Raw genomic sequence first — 21,049 nt, 5'->3', positions numbered from 1 at the left:
GGTGCAGAGTGTTGGGTCTGACCTGCCCGGCCCCTGAGCTCCTAGCCGGGGAGGCTCGCCCTGGCCCCTCCCCTGCTGTCCCGTTTCCCCCCCTCCCCCCAGCCACCTGGGCAGCGCTCTAGGTGGCAGGGCTGCGCTCATGCAGGGCAGCGTGGCGGTGTGTCTGGCTCCGGCCGGGTGGCACGGCGGCCAGGCATGCTGCTCTGAGAGGCAAGGTAAGGGGGCCAGGGCCGGGGGGGTTGGATATGAGGCAGGGAGTCTAGGGGGCAGTCAGGGGATGGGGAACAGGGGGCGGTTGGATAGGGCAGAGGTTCTGGGGTGGGGCAGGGGATGGGGAACAGGGGGGGTTAGATAGGGGATGGGGTCCTGGGGGATGGTTAGGGGATAAGGAGCGGGGGTAGGGTTGGATGGGTGGAGAGTTCTGAGGGGGGCAGTCGGGGGCGGGAAGTGGGAGGGGTTGGATAGGGGGCAGGGGCCAGGCTGTTTGGGGAGGCACAGCCTTCCCTACCTGGCTCTCCATACAGTTTCACACCCTGATGTGGCCCTCGGGCCAAAAAGTTTGTCCACCCCTGGTCTGGTGGGTAGGCCACGGAACTGGGACTCAGGAAACCAGGGTATATTTCTTTCTCAGCCAGGCTCCCTGTGTGAACCACTTAGTCTACCACTTAGACTGTGCCACAGTCCTTCAGGGGTAAAATAGGGATAATACTTCGCTTCCTCACGAGGGGGGTGTTAAGGATAAAACCCATTAACGATTGTGAGGTGCTCAGATACCGCAATAATCAGGGCCATGTAAGTATGTAGATAGGCCCAGAATGAAGATCCTGATCTGAACATCCCTCAAGTTGGGAGTGTTAGAAACCATCTGTATTATTAGCAGGTTCAATGAGTAAGAGTTCTGAATAACCAGTTCTGTTCAGTGCTTTTTTGTTTGATTTACACAAATGGATCCATCCAGTAAGCTGTTCAGTGTATGAAATTAGTGGGAGTGAAAGTGGTCAGTACGCTGCTGAACAGAGCCCTCAGCAGGGAAAAATTAATTGTTTAGTATAAGAAAGTTCTGTGCACAAATCCAGATGTTTAGGAGAATACTGACGAACGCTCTAAAGGGACACCACAACTCATTTTAGGCCCAACATTTAAGATTTTGTTTGTAAAAACAAAATGGATATTTTACAAAATGTAATAGGAATAGAAATTATTTTAAAGCTGTTTTTAATATGCGCACCTCTGAATGTTAAAGAGTAAACATCCCTCTGCAGTGTTAAAATTTCAAACTGCACCCTTATGCCAGTGTAGGACATGAAACTGGCTAGAAAGGAACATGAAATTGCCCAGTAAAGTTAGTTGCCCCCATCTGGAAGAAATGCACAAAGGCAAATAGGTATTATATAAATGTTAAAAAGCAAATTAGAACTTTAAACTACTTTCCAATTGAATAATGTAGGGTCATAGTTTGCAAAAAAGTATCCATTAAATTTACATCTCCACCTTTGCATGTGCAATAATTTGCACACATTCAGTTCCAAACTGGTGCAAGCAAACCACATTTGTGCACACAAGTTGCATAGTTAGCTGTTTACCCAATTTGTCCTTGAAACTTGTGGGGATTGCATAAGCAAAATTGAGGCACTTTTTGAAATGTGGCCTTTTAGATGATTTTACTGAAATATAGTTTTGTCTTTTTAAAATGGCACTCATTTAAAATACTTTAAAGAAATGTGAATTTGCTCACATATTACAGAGCATAATAATGCTTGACACTTACAGCACTTATCTTTAAAGTACTTTACAAACATTAGCTAACTACTGACTATGACAACTGTACATGTAAACAAAAGCCGATTACCATCAGATCCATCAGCTATTACTGGTATGAAGCAGCGTGGCACCCGCAGAGAGTAGTTACATTCAGATTTCCTAATCGGTAAGTAATATACCACTAAAGGGATGAAAGAGTCTTTGATTTAAGATAAACAGATAAAAGCAAAAAGAGAAGAATGGGGATATGCTGTTTGTAAAGAACAAGGGCCCAATCCAGAAAAGCTTTACTCACAAGTTATGTCAAAAAAACTCCTCGTAAGGGGATGATCTTGCTGGGTAAGGCCCATAGGTATGGAAAATGGTGTTACGAGTAATTATATAGAATGATATGGTGGATGCTGCTGCTAAATTGTGAAATTTCACCAACAGCTGTCACACAGTGGTATATGAGATACCTTGATTTTCCCCTCACCCCCAAGCTGTGCTTATAATGTGAAGTGATTCTGGTATCTCATATAGCATTGATTTTCAAACTTTTTAGGCTGCATACGCCTTTCCAAATAACACAGCCTACCGGGTGCCCCCATTTAAGATAGGCTCATAATATCTTATATCACATTTAGATTTAGATTGTCAAGTCTTACTAAAAAAATGTGTTGTCTGCCATTACTGGATATTTCTCACGTACCCCAGTTTGAAAACCACTGTCCACATAAAGCATAATGTTGTAACTCCATCCTAAACACTAAAGCTGAGGTTATTCCAAAAGGTACCTAAGGAGATTTGGATCCCCAATTTCCATTAAATTAATGGAAATTGTACATCTTCATCCTGTAGGCACCTTTTGAAATCTCAGCCCAACTTTTAAGTTGCAGGATAACAGGTTTTATAGACTTCACTCATCCCCTGAAGCAACATGAGAGCTGTTGACTTTAAAGTAAATTGTTCTTATCAGGAGCATCTAAAGGAAGTCTGATATCTATCACAGAATGATAAAAATAAATACTTCTTAAAGGAATAATAGAGTTAACAGACTAGTCTTCTGATAGTCTGTCAGTTTAGAAGTTAATGTGACATTTGGATGACAACCAGGCTGACAAGGAACTGATAGATAATTTTGTTTTCAATTATTGTTTGGCATTATTATCCGAATATTTTCTGGTGTTGGCAACGGATGAGTAATAAATCGGTGACACATTCATCACGCAGAAACAACACACTGATCTTGAGCTGTAGCAGCAGGGACTAGGTCACAGACATAACTTTGGTATTTTATTCTTGCATATTAATCTGAATGCACATCAGCAAAAGTTTAGATACATGGGAACACTTTCAAAAGTGCCTGAGTGTCTTAGGAGCTTAAGTCCCATTGAGGTAAATGGGATTTAGACGCCTACATGCCGGAGTCCCTTCTGAAAGTGGGATCTAGGCTCCAAACTCATTTAGGCATTTTTGGAAATTTTACCCAAGGGGAAAACCTCCCTTTTAATTATTATTTAATTATTTTAAGTAATTTAATTAGTTTAATTATTAAGTATTACAGTATTATTTTAAAGCCCTAACGCAGATCAAAGCTCCATTGTGATAGGTACTGTACAAACGCATCATAAGAGAGAATCCCTTTATGGGAAGTGATAGAGTTGGGTGTACAATCCAGGTCTCCTGGACCCTATTTTAGTGGCCTGTCCATTGGACCATTCGATCTCTTCCTAAAACAAAACATAAGAGAAAATTGAAGTGGACATTTGTAAGCATTGCTTGTCTGCACTGCTGGGCCTTAACTTACATCTAGGGTCTTAACTTACAATACCCGCAGCTGTGTGAAGTCATGGCATCTCTTGAGGAATGACTGTTAATCAAGCCAAATTGGGAGCTGGTTTTGTCTTGTGCATAAACAAAAATATGAATGAGACCACCACACATGTTACTATTGTGTTCTGGGAGCCAGCATTTGAGCGATGGATTCAAGGTGAAAGGCCAGTATGTGATAATCTGGCCCTACAAGAGGTCTTTAAGAAAATCTGCGAAGACCTCTTTCAAGTGTATCCCCATAATACACCACCACAAGTTGACAGTGGTGATTTAGCTTTAGTAATGTATTCTAGTTTTGCTATGTTATTTTTCCTAAACAGTTTTGTCAGTACAGGCAACCGTATTTTATAACCCCAGCTCCCTGTTGTCAGATTTTCTCAACAAACTGTCATACACTTTCTATCTTATTGACACATTTGCTGCTAGTTCTGGCAATAAATCTAATAGCCATCGACCCCTGTTCTGACATTACAGTGACACATTATCTAAAAATAACGTGGTAATGAAGTGACAAGAGCCTCTATGGAGAAGGTTAAATTAAAGCAAAGTGCAGACTGGGGTGAAGAGCCCACACTGTACTTGGGCAATTACACACTCGACTCCTGATGCTGTCCAATAGCTTTTACATTTCTGTCAGTGGGAGATGCAAGGAAGAGAGATCCTTAAAACTAGGAGGGGGTTGAATTAAATCAGATCCTTTGCCTCCCCTAGGCTTTGCAATGACTGCTTTGCAGTTCCCCTTTACTAAATAAACAACACAGTGGCCTGTGGATCTGTCTCCCCTAGGTACTTATTCTGTGCATATCACCTGGCCCCACTAGTCGGCCTGCCGTAGGGTATCTGATACTGCATATTCATCTGTACTTGGGCTAGGAAATAATTGCAGCTGCTTAGTATATGCAGCGTGGAACAGTTCATGTTAACTTTTGCTAAGGGCTATTTTTTTTAAAAAGAGGGCCATTCTAGAGTGTCATGGCATATTGTCACAGCTGCTGGTTGGTGAAAATGCAGGCTTTCCTCAAAGCCAGAGGCAAATGTATGTTGTGTTGGGATGATTTCCATGCTTGGGTAGTTAGGCACAAGGTGTGCAATACACTGGTATGGTGTTGCATCTTATTGCTTAATTCTTAGCACAGTGAGGACCAGTGTACTGCATCTCAAGGAGTCCTCAATACCTCAGTTTCTCTCACCTTTCATAGCCTATACCTTTCTACAAGCTATCTCCTTCCCCTTACGGTGTATGATTATTTATTTAGTTTTAAATCTGTCCGACTCTCATGGCTCCTTAGTTAACAGGAAGGATGGTCCTGTGGTAAAGGCACTGCACTTGAACTCAGGAGATCTGGGTTTAATTTCCCAGCCTTGCCACAGATTTCCATTATGACCTTGGACATGTTACTTAATCTCTTTCTGCCTCAGTTTTCTGAGTACAAAGGGGATGATAATGCTTCTTTTCTCTTTTTTGTGTGTGTCTCTCTTTAGATGGTAAGGTCTTCGGGACAGAGATTATCTCTTGCTATGAGCTTGTATAGTGCTGAACACAATGGGCCCCTGGTCTTGGTTGGGGGCCTGTAGGTGCTACTGTAATGCAAAATCATAATACACCATTGATTATTGAATAATCCAAATACAAACAATTGACCAGAGCTGTCCCTATTATATTATCTTAAGTATTTTCTCAGTCTGAGAGTGAGTGGCCAGGTCTGGGAATCAAATCCAGGTCTCTTGCATGACTGTTGGCAGAACTTATTTTACTCTGGTTTTAATCTTAGATTCTTGAGTAGCATTTCAATCAGCATAACCTCCTTATGTGGGTGTTGATGTTTTCAGAACAGAAAGATGAAGTGAAAGGTTAGTTTAAAAATGGAACAATTAGATTGTCTTTCTGGCTCTTTGCATGTGTTGTACTTTAAATTAAATCATGAAAGCATTTATGTTTGTGCCCAATTACTACACTATCTTTCCAAACAATTGCTTGATTGTGCTCTCAAGATAAAAACAGAGTTAAGGGAAGAAAATTGTGAAAAGCCATTTAGCAATGCTGTGAGCTTGCTAATTTACCATGATTGGTTTTCAAATAACTTTGGTCGACCTTTGTACATTCCAACTGTGCCACCTCCTTTCATACAATAAACCAAGTGCTAAGGGACGTAAAATAGGCTAACTATAAAAAGCCTATTCTGTTAAACTTTACTTCTATTTTTTCATGTGTGTATTGTTAGGGAAATGATGATGATGATGATTCATTCATTGTACTGGCCAAATTACTCTAATGGGGCACCTTTGTGCCAGGCCCTGTACAAACACAGAAAAAGCGTGAAATCATGGCCCCATGGAAGTCAGTGCGAGTTTTGCCATTGACTTCAGTGGGGTCAGGATTTCATCCATACTCTCTCTCCCTGAAGAATTAGAAGCTAAGCTCCCGGACTTGCAACGTACAATGTGCAGGCAAACCTCTGCACCTGCATAGAGCCTCCCTGACTCGGTACAGGCTCTGCAGTCCACCGGCGAAGACAAAGAAGGATGGTCCAGTGCTCAAGGTGCTGACTGGAAGATTTAGATTCAATTTTCTGCTCTGCCACAGATTTCCTATGTGACCTTGGTTAAATCACTTAGGGTAAAATTTTAAAAAAATCTTCTAAGTGACTTAGGAGCTGGAGTCCCATTGTCAAAAATGACTGATTAAAAGACATAAAGAGATGAAGGGTTGGGATAGGAAGCAGATGAACAACAACCTCGGTTTTGATAGTTACGTGTTTTGCTTCTGCCGAGGTTCTGTGGTTGGCTGACAATATTTTGTATTAGTGGTAGAGTTAGGGTGAGGATAATGTCAGGAGTGGGGGTGATAGGGGACAGGAGAAGGAAGGAAGGGGAAGTGGAACAGTTACCACTCCTCTGCCTAACCATGATAAACAGCCATAACTTATAGCTAATTTTTTGATGGTCATTATTATTTATTTTTATTAAGGCAGTACCCAGTGGCTCCAATCAAATCAGGGCTCCCTTATGCTAGGTGTTGTACAAACAGAAAGAGACAGTCCCTGTCCTGAGTAGTTGACTGTCTAATAGATAAGACAGACGAAAGAGCAGGGAGGAGGACTAGAGAACTTTGTAACATCCATGCAGAATGGTCAGAGTGATGGTTGGCAAATGTCATGTTAGTTCCACGTATGTAGTGTTGTTGTAGCCGTGTTGGTCTCAGGATATTAGGGAAACAAGGTGGGTGAGGTAATATATTTTATATATTATCTCGCCCACTTTGTCTCTGTAATGTTAGTTCCGTTGTTTGTTGTTTGTTTTAATTATTTTATTAAATATATTTTGGGGTTGTGATGAGGGAGGAATGCAGAAGAGAATGACTTAATAGAGCAAAAACATGTGAATGAGAAAGTAAGGTAGAGAGGGAGGAATGGAAGGACAGAGCAATGATGGATGGCAGGAGGGGTGAGCGTTTCCAAATGAAATTACTTCATTGGTGTCAAAAGGACCCTGAAGGCATAATTCTGCCAGAGAAGTCACTTGGGTTCTTGAGACTTTCTTCGCTTCCAGAAACATTATTTACCCTGACCAACTGGGGCATAGGGGACACTTGGGGCCTGCCTCAATGTTTGGAAAGTTTCTGTTGTATATCAGTTTGTATGAAGGAAATGGGGGATAATGGAGGCATATTGCAGGGACATACATTCAAGTTTATCATTTGGTGGCCGTGGTAGAGAAGGTGATAGTTGGATAAAACAGGTTTGTGTGTATGTAACGCCTAAGAAGTCAGAGCTGGTTTCTAAACCAGTCAGTAAAGGTCAGAAGAAGAACTCTGCATACACAGATTGATGAGTAGGTAATTGAACCTGAAGGTTTGGGGATAGGTTGGTTAATTATTCAAACAAGAATGATACAATTCAAACCATTATCAGCTGATGAATCCTCAGCATGACAGATATATTAAGGGGGGATCAGGCGAGTGATTGTTATGATGATACTTTGGCCCATGTTAGTAGTGACTGAAGGTAGTTACTGGCTGTTCAGTGTTATATGTGAAAGATATTAGTGAGGTCAGGGCATATTGACTTCAGTAGTCTTCAGAGTCTTGAGATCAAGGCCCAGTTCAACAGGTGACTTTTGGGGAGAACTGAATAGCTGTTGCACACACAACTAAAAAAAGGAGATGATCGAATAGTGGGAGGAACAATGAGATCAGACAAGGTGCTGGGGGAGGAGGAAGGCTGGCACTGGCTGGACAAGGAGCCAGGGAGGAAGTATGGAGAAAGCTCTCTGTTGGATGAGCAGCTCAGGGAGGGAGAGTGGGACTGGGAGCTCGTGGGAGGAGGTGAGAGAGATTGGATGAGATTGGAGCCAGGAGGGGGAACAGGGACTGGCTGTTCAAGGACACTGGAACTGAGTGTAGGGAGGGAAGCAACTGGGAGTCGGGGAGATTGAGAATTGGACAACAAACCCTGACCAGGGCAAAGAGACTGGGGTGAGAAGCCTGAGGAGTAGAGACTGGGATTGAGTAGGCAACGAAAATAGGCCTGAAACAAGGAGCCGGGGTGGGGGAGAGACAAGACAGGGACAGGGCAGAAGGGGTCAAGCTTGGGGCAAACAGACAGAAGAGGCTGTGCCAACAATAGCACCCTGACCACCAACGTGGAATGGAACCCAAAATTCCTGAGTCTCACCACGCCTCTGCTGTCAGCAGACCTCTGTGAAATCCACTGGCAGTGTCTCTCTCTCCACCTCTAGTGCTGGTCCACACAGAGGATGAAAGTTTGCAATTTCTATCAGTTACTCCATTAGCTCAAATGGCAGAGGCCTGTGTGGTGGCTCTAAAGGCTCCAACCCTGCTGATGAATCATGTGCATTGCAACAGGATGCTTTGTGATGGAATTTCTGGTTTTTCAGTTTGCTTTTCAAAAAAGCCTATGAAATTACACATATAAAATTATGTTGAAATAACATTATTAATATGACTCTGCAACCTGAAGAATGTTCTTTTATTGTATTTTTGTTACATAGGGAAATTCCCAGACAAAAAACTTAGTTAACTTAAAATTAAGATTGCTACAGTAAGTAACAACCAAAAGAATAAAGCAATATCAAGGGTACTACAAATAATGCAACCTCAGCATTATAATATATGGAAATGTAAACATAAGGTAATATAAATAATTATTCTCATATCCATGCAGTCCATACATTCTCTAACAAAAATCTAGATGTGAAATTTCATGTTAAACATCCCGATAATCTTGATTCCGACCTCCATGTTCTTTTTAATTTTTGGTAGGGGAAAGATTAAGATGTCATAATATTGTTCAGTAGTTTTTATAGTAAGTTGTGGAAGGACAATAAATGCAAGGATTGTGTGTTATTTTTTAACCATATGTTTTATATCAAAGCAATACACTAGAAAGATCTTATCTACATTAATATCAGTTAGAAAACAGAGTTCTTGTGTCATGTCTCCTTAATTTGATGATTAAAATATTTATATTCTGTACAATTCAAAAGATGTGTGTGCATTGGACCATGAAGGATATATTTGTCATGTAGTACAAGACAGTTGTAGAATAGTGGTGTTTTTTGTATTGAAACAATTTGAATAAAACTTTAATAATGAAGTGCTATGTTACTTGTATTGTTCTGCCTTGGTGGTCAGAGTTAAGGTGGTGGGTGGAAAGTCAAGTGTGAATTTTCACATTTCTATGTATGAAATGTTGTGGTATTAGAATAATCATCTGAATTAGATTTTTCCATATTTTCTAATCCTTGGCTTTCATTTATTTAATATCCTCAGTAGTTCTCATTTGTAACTGTTAGGATTTCTGCAGTAAGTAACATAACTTCAAGTTAATCAAGTTGGGTTTTTTTGTCTGAGAATTCAGTGGTATCACTTATTTTCTCAGACTGGCATTAAGCACTGACCTCCTACTGTTTTTCATGAGACGGTCTTTTCATGTACAGCGTCCCAGTGACAGTAGACTGAGTCGGACTTGGCAGAGGAACTGCAGTACCAAAAAGCTTATAGTCTTTTAATGAGCTTTGATTATGTCTCAGAACCACGCTGAGCCTGTGAGAGCGGATGTGGATCACTTTCTGATTCAGGATTCCCTTTTCTATTTCTCTTTTTTTATTTTTAAATTTTCAGTTGAACTTAATACTAGTGAAATGTGCTGGATTGGACTGGCAGCTCTAAAGGCTGAAGCCCTCTTTTTCACTGACTAGAAGATACAGCCAGGCAGTAGCAGTGTGAACTTCCTTGCCTCACCAGCGAGGCTCTCACCTGTTCTGGTGCAAGAGGGAACGAAAAGATTGCTTATTCTCCATAGTCCCTTTGATGCCTGGGAAGGGCCAGCATGGATGCCAGTTAGGTGTTTTTGTGACGTGGACCAATGGACCAGGAGAATTAGTTTAAGACCATGTGCTCATTTTGCTTGGGCCACTGATGTTAAATTCAAACAGGCAGGCAGAGTTCGCTGCAGAAGAGAAAAAAGGAAACACGTAAAAAGCCGCAGTGGTACGGAAGTATTAAGGCTTACGACCTTAAAGGGAAACCTAATTAAGAAGAGTGGCACATTCAGAGGGAAATCAGGAAATCGGCCGTTAAGAATATTGGAAATACTAGGAATAAGAGAAGTCCATCTAGCCCAGAAGGCGTGTCCTTTGTATGGTTCATTGGCAGTTCACCTACCTGCTTTTTTACTGCACTTTTCAGTTGCCTTTTTCAGATCAGTGCTTTGAGTCCCAAAAGCATTGAGTCCTGATCTTTATGATGGACTCAGTGCACTTGGGCTTTGAAGTGTGGATCTGTATTTAGGTCTGAGTTTTGCAGCTTAGACTCCACTATGCTCACAAGTGAGGCCCTATAGAATGCTAGATGCTACAAATACTGGCAGGGTGTTAAATGTGGCAGCCATTCTTGATGACCCTCTAAAAAGATGAGACACAATCCGCAATGCCCCTTCTCCTGCTGAATCCAATCCCACCTACTCACGCCAGTCCAAGTGCCCAAAGAACAACATCCCAAAGCGTAAATAGACCACGTTCCTTTTCTGTCTCTAGTGTCACTGTGATAAGGTTATGTGGCTCTTTGGAATCATTGCAACTTGTTAATGATGTATGACAGGAAGAATTGCTGCTCAGTGCACAGAGAAGAGACAATGCTGTGCTAAAATATGCTGTATGCTCAGGGGGTTCTTTTTGCTAATAATGAGCCAATACAGAGGCACAGCCAAACCTTTTAATCATAAAAATTGAAATCCTGGAGATGGGTGTGTGCAACAAAACTGAAGCCTAAATTTCAAACCCACAAAGCTCTGAGGTGGACAGATACTGTATTTTGCATTGGCCCGTTATGACAATACAGGCAAATTTTCAAAATTTGGATCTGGAGTTCGAATCTGAACCAGCCCAAAATTTTGGGGGTGTTTTGGCTCAGGGGTTTTGTTTTGGTTCATCTTTTAAAAAAAAAGTCTTAAAGTAACTAGAAATATTACTACTATTATTACTTTTACTATTTCATTGCAAGGAACCAGTTTGAAGTCTGGACACAAATAGGCAAATCATTGTTTCCTGCATTACAGTTCCTGGGCCAGATTTTCAAAAGTAAATGCTGAAACTTTGGCCCCAAAATTGTCCATCTCACCCATTTGCTTGTGCAGTTACCTAATTTGCCTCTGTCAATGTAGGAATAGCTCGGTGTGTCTTTTAGCAAGAGACATTTTAATCCATTTTGAGATTATGACCCGAAGTGAGCTGTCGCTCACGAAAGCTTATGCTCAAATAAATGGGTTCGTCTCTAAGGTGCCACAAGTCCTCCCTTTCTTTTTGCAGATACAGACGAACACGGCTGCTACTCTGAAATCAGTGGGTTAAGTAAATCAACTAGAATGTTCAAGAATTTGCCCACCCAGTTGACGGCAAGTACAGTGTGTGTGTTTGGTAGTGAAATATATGGCTCTGTATGGGCCTCTAAACACCTGCATGTGAAGAGATCATTCCCAGATGGAGTTCACGCTGTTTTATTAACCTGCATACTTAGACCTAAGTACTGAATATGTTCCTAGTGTATACCATCTACCCGGCCTCTTCCGCATCGCATCCCTTGAAATGCTAATTAATTATGACTTGAGAGAGCAAGCTGTTATCAAGGCCTGGGGTGATGTGCTGCAGTCCTTCTGTGAGCCAGCCATAACTTCTGACGTACACACTGGTTTTCTTTAATTCAGTTATCTATTTTCAGTGCTTGTTTCTAGCCTTCCCACCCACTGACTTCTTTGCCATAGACTTCATCTAGGTATAGAGCTTGAGTCTGGACCCATTGAAGGATCAGGGCTCTGGTTTCTGCTTTTCAATACATATGTATTTTTTGCCTGCTCCTGCATTTGCCTTTGTCAAGTCTCTGTACCCAGCCTTAGCACGAAACCTTCAGAGCTGAAACTCATGAAACAGAAACCTCCCAGATCAGCTGTTGTCAACCTGCTGATCAGTGAAACAAAGGAGAAGGCTGAAGTTGCACAACTGAGAGCTCAGAGGACTTTGCTGGATGCCCTGTGTCAGGATCTTGCACCACGCAGAGATCTTGCGTGGTGAATAAACTGAATGTTTTTTGTCTCTGGAAATGCCCTTGGACACTCAGGTTTTAAGATGCTGCTATTTAAAGTTGCTCACAAGAACATGGGCCTAATAATGATAATTAACAGTGCAGTCATTGTTCATCTTCTTGGATTTCCTTTCCAGTGTTCTAAGATGGATGCCTTTAGTATTTGTCTCTATGCACACTGGAGTTTCTTTGCTGCTCTTCCTGCGTAGCATTTACTGCCATTTTGGTGCTCAACCCAGCCAAATGCTGAGTGCCATGGACAGTCATGGTAGTCAGTGAGAGTTGAGGGTACTCAGCACCTCAGTTGTGGGTGCTGACTTGAAAATCTGTCCCTTAATATTTGCTTTAATCAGATATAGTGAGATCTTGTGGGATCTTTTGATATAAAGAGTTATTATATTCTTTTTAAATTATATGAAATGGAACTGGTGTGACTGCTACTGGAATCCTGTGTCCAGTTCTGGTGGCCACCATTCTAGAAGGATTTTGATACATTGGAGAGGGTTCAGAGAAGAGCCACAGGAATGATTAAAGGATTAGAAAACCTGCCTTTGAAGTGATAGACCCAAGGAACTCAATCTATTTAGCTTAACCAGAGAAGGTTAAGGGGTGATTTGATCACAGTCTGTTAAGTACCTACATGGGGAACAAATATGTAATAACGGGCCCTTCAATCTAGCAGAGAAAGGTCTAACATGTTCCAATGGCTGGAAGTTGAAGCTAGACAAATTCAGACTGGAAATAAGGCTTACATTTTTAATGGTGAGAGTAATTAATCACTGGAACAATTTACCAAGGGTTATGGTGGAGTTTCCATCACTAACATTTTAAAATCGAGAATGGATGTTTTTCTGAAAGATCTGCTCCAGAAATTATTGTGGAGACATTTTATGGCCTGTGCTTTAACTAAACTATGGTTCCTTCTGGCATTAGAATCTATGAAAATCTGTCTTTGAGTTACTCAGCAGAAGAATGAAGATTGTTTTTCCTTTTTAGTTTATATTTGATTTTTATCTTGATTCAAAGCTATTAAAAAAATCATAAGGCCCTCCTACCCATGTGAATGCTTTCGTGGAGAGAGACTGCATATGTAAACATCTCAAATGGTAGTTTCCACCTCATGCCTTCCCTGGAACAGCAGATCAAAGGGGCAGAAGTACATTTACATCTTTTTAGATCTATTAGGCAGTGGAGCAATCTCACAAGGAAGAGTGTGCTAAATAATATACTGTAGCTTACAGTTCTGCACTGGTGGGAGGATGGGTTAGGCATGCAGCTCTCAAATTGACATCTGTGGAACCTTTCCTGGTGGGCCTCAAAATCAAATATTTTTGAGGACCGAGTGTGACAGATAAGGCAATTTCCAGCAATGTCTTTGGGAGATTTTACTGTATTAAATGTATGTATCATTGTGGGCCAGAGATTGTATATCATTTCATGGGGGACAGTGACCACAGCCTCCAGGGACAAAGAATATGGGGAGTGATTAGGCAAATTTACTCACATTATAACACCTCCAGAGAAGTACCACCTCCTGGGAGGCTTGCATATACCGGTTCAAACTGGTTTCTCCAGAAGCCAACAGACAAAGAAAGGACTTTTTGGATAAATAGCCTGAGTATAAACTGACTAAGGGCCTTCTTTCTGATCCAGCAAACAAACAGGAACTTCTGCCATGGAGAGGGCCCCAGTTCTTAGGGAGAGAGATATGGGTCTTTGTGCAAGAGAGGTGATGGCTGAGAAGCCTAGAGGGGATGTCCTTGCTGGACCCAGCGGCATATTAACACCTAGGCCGACAAATTTGCAGGGGCTGCAAATTTATAACAGCAGCCAGAGGCTGCTTTCCCCAGTGCTGGTTTGTGCCCTCCATCCCCGGCTCTGCCCCCATTCCCCACCCCCTCCTTGCCCCTATTTGTCCCCTTCCCCAAATCTCCACCCCAGCCCCGCCTCCTCTTCTGAGCACGCTGCGTTTCCACGCCTTCTGCCCCTACTTCACAAAGCTGTTTCACGCACAAGCACGGGCAGGGAGCGGGGAGAAGTAGGACCCGGGGGTGCGCTCAGGGGAAGAGGCAGACGTGGAGCGGAAGTGAGCTGGGGGGTGGGGGGGCAGCAATTATTTCTGGGCCTAGGGGCGGCAAAATCATTAATCCGCCACTGGCTGGACCATGAGGGGGAATAAAGGTGCAGTTGCCCTGAACTGTGACATCTAGCATTGGAGGACTGGGCTGTTGATGGATCCTTGAGATTCTCTCTCTTTCTCTCATGAAAAGTTCCACCGCCTGAAAATAGTTTGAGAACAATTGCACTACATGCCCTAAGATGTCTCTTTTAGCTCTTATTTCTAGGATCCTCTCCAAGTATCTCCTAATAACCATGTGTTTACTGCCTTGGCTCCCTATTCCTAATTTTCTGTAACTTATCCCTGGGTGTCCTCTTCTGTTCACATGGCTTCACTTGTCGTATGTATGTTGATAAATCAGATAGCCTCTTTTCCACACCTGACATGTTTCCCTCTCTCCAGTCCCATATTTGGGGCTCAGTCTGCCTGGATGGATTCGTGACAACTCAAGCTTGACATGGCTACAAATAAGATCTTCTTTACCCCTTTTCCACTTTTCCCACCTCTGCTACCTCTGAACATACCACGTCCTTATCACGCAGGGGCCCAACCTGGGCATAGTTTTTGACTCCTTCCTTTCTCTCTCCTCTCACACTGAGCTTGTGATGTTCCAATCCTGCTACTTCTTTCCCATCTTTTCCCATCTTTCCCTTACTGCTCGTGTGTGAGTCATCATAGCAAGCTAAGTGAAATTTTTCTTCTCTGTTCACTCCCTGCTTTGTATATAGGACATTATAAAAATTGTAGGAGGTGTGAGAACATAAAGGGATGGCTGGAGTGAGTCTTATGTGTGACTCTTCTTTGCTAACACTTCATTGCTGCTGTGGGAGGACTGTAAATAAGCTGCTGCTGTAGCTTGATTAAAGCTGAGCAAAAATTTTAGTTCCTATCCAGCTGGTCCTTGGCAGAGTAAAAGTGAATATTTTTCTCTCTGTCTACTCATTGTCAGTCATATACCATTGTACAAACCTGTAACCGGTGAAGTCTGGATTTTAAATCCATCCTAGTGACTGGATCCTGACCTTCCAAGTAAACTTTGTGATTCATGTGGAAAATTAGGGAAAACTTGCAGAATTCTAACTTACACCTAAAGATGCATGCTGCATTACAGACAATCGATGTAGGGCTTGACCCAAAGCCCACTGACATGAATGGGAAGACTCCCATTGATATCAGTGGCATTAGGACCAGCCCTGTCCTAAAAGCTTTATTAACCATCCATTCAATTAGTAATGAGACTTGTGGGGTTATGATATCTTGAAAGTTTTAGGGCCTAATTCTCAAACTTCAGCTATAGTTCCTGGGAGCTGTGGGTGCTCAGCATCTCTAAAAATCGGCCCCTTAAAGTTTTGCGAATTGATTCAAGTGATTATTTCATTAGGTTCTCAGAAGCACATATTAGTCCATTTGCAATGTGCTAAAAGTTGAATGCTTGGATTTTTTAATCATGCATCAAATTCAGAAATAGCTGTTCTGGAAATAATATTACAAGTTTTCATTTAATTTTCTAACAAATGTTTTTTCCCCCACAAACAAATACTGTTTCATATTTATAACCATGCAGAAATAAATCAAATGAATCTGAAATTAGTCTTTGCTGTTATTATGCTTTGCACATTTCTAGCATTAAGGAGATAAAGAAAGAAGCAAACCTGCTTTGAAGAGAAGCTGATTTCCATAGCTAGCAGAGTGACCTACTTAGAAGGGGGGAACTATTTATTAATGTATTTATTTTAAAGATCTGCTTTGAGGCTCCCATCACTAAGCCCTCTCCTGACATTCCTGCTGCAGAAATCAGGACATAGAGCCAAAACACAAATGTGTCCTTCAAGAGCTTCATTTGTATTACAAGGTTTCTTGTTTGTATTGCTAGAATTTGTCCTTAAAGAGCTTCCTTTGTATTTAAGAGGGTTTTGCTTGTATTGCTGGCTGTGACAGGACCACATAGCACAGCACCAAGGCATTTGGTAGCTTACCGACATCCATGTTATCTGAAATTTTAGGAGCAGGAGGTCAAAGTGACCCTTTGCTTTCCTAATCCGAAAAGATCCCCTCATGCAAAACAAAAAAAAATCATTTTTTTTAAAAATCAAATCACCTTATTGAAAGGCCATAGAAATCCCCTGATCTCCATTAATCAAACATTTGCACAACACATAGGGTACACAATGTTAATCTGTTTGTTTGTCATGTATATTTCAAAGCCTCACCACGCAATCATTGTGTTTGCCAAGGCTGTATTATATAATGCAGCATTGTGAAGGCCACATGTTTTCTGTTGTTTCTCCTCTCTCTCCATTTAAAAAAAAAAGTTGATTATAATGTTGCCTGGCATTAGGGATCTAGTGATGTGACTCTACCTTTTGTCCAGAAGGCTTTCCACCCAGCAAGCCATTTCATCTCCCACCTAATTATAGGAAGAACATGGTGTACCCTTTTGTTGCTGCTGGGAAAACATGTCAAAGGGCTTCTCAGATCTAGGAGAGAAGGGAAAAAGTCAAGGATATGACTTTGGGGAATGTTAATCAGTTTAACATTTGTAGGAAATCTAATTAATTACTTCACTTAAATGAGAAGTAACAGAGTGCCCTGTTTCCGAGCTCATGGATATCAAGAGCACGGACTGTTCAGTAACAAATTCTCAAGGAGTAAAGGGGGAGACTTGCCAAGTGATGCAAGCGATCCTATGGACTTTCCAGTGGAGTTGAGCAGGATTTCAGCAACAGATAGCTCATGATGTATATGTATAATTTTGGGTTTTGCACTAGCCTTAGTCTGTTAAACAAGGGAAACATGACTTTATGTCTATAATCAAGTAAGCAAAGCTGGGATGGAGCTACTATAAGGAGGGTGCAAAACTGGTTGGAAAACCATTCCCAGAAGGTAGTTATGAGTGGTTCACAGTCATGCTGAAAGGGCATAATGAGTGGGGTCCCGCAGGGATCAGTTCTGGGTCCAGTTCTGTTCAGTATCTTCATCAATGATTTAGATAATGGCATAGAGAGTACACTTAAAAAGTTTGCAGATGATACAAAGCTGGGAGGGGTTGCAAGTGCTTTGGAGGACAGGATTAAAATTCAAAATGATCTGGACAAACTAGAGAAATGGTCTGAAGTAAGGTTTCAGAGTAACAGCCGTGTTAGTCTGTATTCGCAAAAAGAAAAGGAGTACTTGTGGCACCTTAGAGACTAACCAATTTATTTGAGCATAAGCTTTTGTGAGCTACAGCTCACTTCATCGGATGCATACTGTGGAAAGTGTAGAAGATCTTTTTATACACACAAAGCATGAAAAAATACCTCCCCCCACCCCACTCTCCTGCGGGTAATAGCTTATCTAAAGTGATCACTCTCCTTACAATGTGTATGATAATCAAGTTATGAAGTAAATAGGATGAAATTCAATTCAATAAGGACAAATGCAAAGTACTCCACTTAGGAAGGAACAATCTGTTGCACACATACAAAATGGGAAATGACTGCCCAGGAAGGAGTACTGCGGAAAGGGATCTGAGGGTCACAGTGGATCACAAGCTAAATATGAGTCAACAGTGTAACACTGTTGCAAAAAAAGCAAACATCATTCTGCGATGTATTAGCAGGAGTATTGTAAGGAAGACACGAGAAGTAATTCGTCTGCTCTACTCCGCGCTGATTAGGCCTCAGCTGGAGTATTGTGTCCAGTTCTGGGCGCCACATTTCAGGAAAGATATGGACAAATTGGAGAAAATACAGAGAAGAGCAACAAAAATGATTAAAGGTCTAGAAAACATTACCTATGAGGGAAGATTGAAAAAATTGGGTTTGTTTAGTCTCAAGAAGAGAAGACTGAGAGGGGACATGATAACAGTCTTCAAGTACATAAAAGGTTGTTACAGGGAAAAAGAAGAAAAATTGTTCTTCTTAACCTGTGAGGATAGGACAAGATACAAGGGGCTTAAATTGCAGCAAGGGAGGTCTAGGTTGGATATTAGGAAAAACTTCCTAACTGTCAGAGTGGTTAAGCACTGGAATAAATTGCCTAGGGAGGTTGTGGAATCTCCATCATTGGAGATTTTTAAAAGCAGGTTAGACAAACACCTGTCAGGGATGGTCTAGATAATACTTAGTCCTGCCATGCGTGTAGGAGACTGGACTTGATGACCTCTTGAGGGCCCTTCCAATCCTATGATTCTATGACATATATACAGTTTAGTTATGTGGCCTCCTTGCCTGAACAGAAATATTGCCCCTGCTAATGATCCTGTGTGTGATTCTGGAAGATTGTGTTCTGAATATGGTGGGTAACAGCTTTGTGAAACAAAATGAGTGTACTGAGTGCTCATACTGTGCATGGGACTCTGGGGAAAACTAACAGCAACGTGTAAAGTAATTCCTGGGCCTGGGCTGCTCTGCATCTTGTGCCGTCATTTACACCAGTGCAAAGTGGATGTAAAATGTGACCAAATCAGACTGTCTATGCACGGGTATAAATGGCTACACAAGGTGAAAGGCAATGAATCAGGGTCACTGATTGCATAACTTATTTAAGGGACCAGTGTTTGGTTGGTTAGTCAGGGCTGCTGATGTGCTCTAAATGGAGTTGCTTGTGCTCTAAAGGCTCTTCACTGTACCATAATTCTGCTAAATTTGGTTTGATTCAGCAACTCTTATTGCCAAATTGAAAGTCGTGAGTGGCGGAGGTCGTTTGCAAGATTACCTGTACAGTCTCTCTGAGTCAGAACTGGGTCAGGTGCGGCATGTTCCCTGCAAGAGAAACCATCCTGATCTGAGCCTTTAAAAGATCAGAAACGTATTGATATGCTGCTGTTGCACTGAAACAAACATTTTGTTCTGATATGTATACTGGAGACAGAGGCTTATCGGTCTAAGCTTCTGACTGAGGCAGTCTTGACTGAGTTGTTTATCCTAACAAGGTAGGAAAGAGAGACTGAATTCCATGCAGCATTTTTAAGGTGATTCCTTCAGATGAGACTTCAAAAATCCTTTTTGTTCTGTATTTACAATGACCTCATGACATCCTTCTTAAGAGCAGAAGTTTGTCCCATTGTGGTGGTGGTGGGGTTGGTTACCCCCCTCACCTCCAGGCTTTTAACTTTGATAATTTATTAAGAATTGCAAATTGGAGGCATTTCATGAGTGGGATTTTTCTTTTTAATAGACTCTGAAACCTAAGTGACCCATTGCAAAGGGGAAGTTATCCAAAGTCACAGCTAGGCTTATGACATGATAGGAAAAAATAATGCCTTTCTGCAACATGAACTGTTCAACTGGCTGCATTGTTCCATGTACCTTTCTCCAGAGACTTAAGCTGGTTCCCAAGGATTTGTTGGTTGCACCACTTTCTACTAGGACGTGGACTCTTTAACTAACTACAGCTCCTGAAAATGTTTCTCTGACATATAATCCCACTGCACACCCTCCTTGTACTTCCAGTAAAAATAGTGAACAAACAATGTGGCTAGGTTCCATGGAAGGCTCCACTGAAGTGCCATCCCAAGCATACAAAACTGATCAGGGCAGAGGTGTCCAGAACAGGAAGGGAGTGGTGCCAGCAGCGGGAGAGAAAAGGAGGTCTGTAACACAAGCGCATAAGCCAGTAAGGACTCAGACCTGTGATGCCCTCTACTCTTATTGTGAAGCCAGTGGAAATGGGCGGGGGGGGTGACCAGTAAATTTTAGGATTGGGCTCCAAATCATGAACGCAGGAGCTAGGACATACGTTGGCAATATGACGCTGTACAATTTCTAGGAAAATGGAAGGAACCCCCCTAAATATATCACCAAACATTACTGCATAAAGAAATCCAATCCTCAGGCGCCAGACACATTATTTATTTCTGTGATCTCTTGTAATTTTGTTACCTTTGAATTGTTGGGTTTTCAAGCTGGAAATCCTGAGGGTTTATTTTAGAAGAAAATAACTTCCATGAATTTTTTCCCCCCATGTTGCTTCCCAAGTCTTTGTTTCAGCCCATGGGTTTGCCTCAGCAGTGCCTATAGCATCTGATGTGTTGGGACTGCTGACATAGCTTGTGCTGATGCAGCCGCATGTAGCACTGAAGAATCAAAACAACATGCAGAGTGGCCAAAGACAATGCATATTAGGCATGTAGGAGAAGGAAGGGAAAGGGTAAGGGAAGGACAGCTGGAGGAAGGGCTCAAAATGGGTAAAGAATGTAATGGCGTCTTCCTCTCCTTTCAGTGCAAAAGCCACATTTTTTTTCCAGCCATTTTGGCCCATTTGGGTTAGAGTGTGATACTGCACTTGTTCCAAACAATGGCAAAGTTCCCACTGACTTCAGTGAGTACAAGGTCAGGGACTTAACTTCTGGAATAATAACACCCCTACAGCTTTTGTGAACTTGCACACCTCTGTGGCTTCACATCATGAACGAGAGTATTCTTGTAAATTACAGATGCAGGGTCAGAGTCTCATTTACACCAAGGCACCTTTACATGGCGCTAACTGTAAATGTAATTCCATCCAAATTTTCAAAAATGGTCAATGATTTTCAGTGCCTCCATTTTCAGGCGCCTGATTTCATACCCCCAGGGCCTTGGTTTCGGAAGTTGATGAGCTCCAGATGAAGTCAATGAGACACAGGTTTTTAAACAGTGAGGGTAATTAGCTATTGGAACAATTTACCTGAAAGTGGGGTGAATTCTCTGTTGCTTGAAGTCTGTAAACCTTTCTACAAGAAATTGGTGTGCTATAGCTCAAGAACACGTCATGGACCTGAGACAGAAATTATTGGG

At 41.8% G+C, this 21,049-nt stretch overlaps 1 protein-coding gene across 1 annotated transcript in view; it reads left to right on the top strand.

The window, feature by feature from the left end:
* Window positions 1–21,049, top strand: part of GALNT17 (polypeptide N-acetylgalactosaminyltransferase 17) — a 281,455-nt gene that overhangs the window by 7,079 nt on the left and 253,327 nt on the right. The window lies entirely within an intron of this gene.

Source organism: Lepidochelys kempii, chromosome 17, assembly GCF_965140285.1.
Source record: "Lepidochelys kempii isolate rLepKem1 chromosome 17, rLepKem1.hap1, whole genome shotgun sequence".
Taxonomy (NCBI): Eukaryota; Metazoa; Chordata; order Testudines; family Cheloniidae; genus Lepidochelys; species Lepidochelys kempii.
Note: the sequence above shows the minus strand (reverse complement) of the source record. Positions and strands in the feature narration are given on the sequence as shown.